The sequence below is a fragment of the Elephantulus edwardii genome, unplaced genomic scaffold, assembly GCF_000299155.1.
Source record: "Elephantulus edwardii isolate Elephantulus edwardi_28Jun2011 unplaced genomic scaffold, EleEdw1.0 scaffold00069, whole genome shotgun sequence".
Classification (NCBI taxonomy): Eukaryota; Metazoa; Chordata; class Mammalia; order Macroscelidea; family Macroscelididae; genus Elephantulus; species Elephantulus edwardii.
Genome location: NW_006399819.1, coordinates 7,748,471 through 7,750,771, shown reverse-complemented (window position 1 = coordinate 7,750,771; position 2,301 = coordinate 7,748,471).

Sequence of the window (2,301 nt, the reverse complement as noted above, 5' to 3'; positions counted from 1 at the left end):
ATTGTGAAAGGTATTGTTTCTCTTAGTTCTGGCTCTGTATTCTTTTTGTCACTGTAGAGAAAGCCAACTGCTTTTTGTATGTTAATCTTGTATCCTGCTACTTTGCTGAATTGTTCAACTACGTCCAATAGTTTTCTTGCTGAGTCTTTAGGGTTTTCTAAGTATACTATCATGTCATCAGCATAGAGGGATAATTTTACCTAATTTTTAAGTATTCTTGTTCCCACCTTACTCAAGTATCTAAAATCAAAGCCACATCCACTACTATAAAATCAATTCTGAGTCAGAGTGACTTTAAAGAGAAATTGAAAAAGAATCTAAATGAAGGGAAAATTTTACTGTAACTTGGAATCAGTCCAGGGTCCATAGTAAGAAAAAGTGCCCCTGGAAATTTTGCAAACTGTCTAGCATGTTTTTTTAACAGTAAAGCCAAATATCTAAAACAAGTGAGACTCCTTGGATATTTCAGTGGATCCTTCAAAAATATCAGAGTTAATATCATGGCTCTTAATGCAAGTATGTAGTGAATAATTGATCTAACAAAGATGTATTTGTCTTATTAACAAGGAAACCATGATGGTAAGGTAGCAACCTATGTACAAGAGCCCTAAACGCCGTTCTATCCTGTCCAACCTCACTGTCTCAAACACACTCATTCCCACCACTTTGTTGCCTTCCCAAAGGCACGTGTTCGGATCCCATCAGCTGTTCCATCAGAGAAGGTTGGGCTATCTCCTCCCATGTAATTAACTGACTCTGAAAACCCTTCAGAGGGTCACTTATGAGTCAGTTGCAACTGACAGTATACAATAACAACAACTACAGACCAAGATAACAGAAAAATGTCCTTGTTTGTAAAGTACTATATTTGTGGGTTTGTTGGGTTTTGTTTGTTTTTTGATTGGGTTTTTGTTTTTTGGTATTTTTGGTTTTGGGGGGGGTTTGTCCTTCTTGTTCTTCCTTTTTCTTTTCATTGCATATACGTCTCAGATGTAAAGTATTGGATCCTAATGGAAGGATTGGAATTCGAACTACAAACTGAAAGATTGGAATTCTTATAAAGCTGGCTTGATAATTTTAGTTTTAAAAAATACGTACATACCTTTCTCCTAATTATATTTTGTTTCTCATTATTGTGCTGTTGAGTCGGCACTGGCTCATAGCTGACCCTGCAGTTGATTTTCAGGGGCAATTAATCACATGGGAGGAGACTGCCCATCCTTCTCCCATAAGAGCAACCATGTGCCTTTTGCTTCTTACAAGTAGGCCACCAGAGTTCCCTGTATTTTTATTTTTATGTTATGATAAAAACATAAGACAAAATTTAAAATAAGTTTTAGTTTCCTTTCTTATACTAAAGATAGCATGAACTTATCAAATTTCTTTTACTGCCGTAGACATTTAAACTCTATTGGATTTGAGTCTGTCAGTCTTAATGGTAGCAAACTAATCTATCTTTCTTACTTGTAGAGGCTTGTGAATCTGAAAACTATTTTATTATTAGTCAAGCAACAAAAAATAGCTGAACAATCAAGGTTTGTTGACTATTAACTCTTTTGAGTTTATCATCCAAAGTCATACAACCTTGCTTGCTGAAACTGAAAAGGACATGAGGCATTTCCTGCATAAGGTCAAGGACTGTAGTCTCCACTATGATTGAAGCCCAGCATCAAGGAAACAAAGATATTCACCACTGGGTCTATTGGCAGCTTCATGATGGATAGAGAAGAAATTGAGATTGTTGATAATTCAACACTCTTGTAACCAGCAGTCAAGAAATCCAAAAGCAAATTACATTGGGCAAGTCTGCTGTCAGGGACCTCTCCAGAGTACCAAAGAGCAATGATATTAGCCTAAAGATTAAGGTGCACCTGATCTAGGCCAAGACCTTCACAGAGAGTTGGATTATAAAGGCATTTGACTGCGTGGATCATAACAAACTGTGGCTGACTCTGAGAAGAATGGGAATCCCAGAACATTTAATTGCACTAATACGAAACCTATACTTGGACCAAGAGTCAGTCGTTAGAACAGAGCAAGGTAACACCTCATGGTTCAAAATTGGAAAAGGTGTATGCCAGGGATGTGTCCTATCTCCATAACTTTTCAACCTGTATGCAGAGCAGATTATCCAAGAGGTTGGGCTCTATGAGGAGAAGTGTGGCGTCAGGATTGGTGGAAGATCTATTAACAATCTGAGTTATGCAGATGACACAACCCTTCTTGCTGAAACTGAGGAGGACCTCATGCACTTACTGCAGAAGGTCAAGGACTGCAGCCTTCAGTATGGACTGAGGCTCA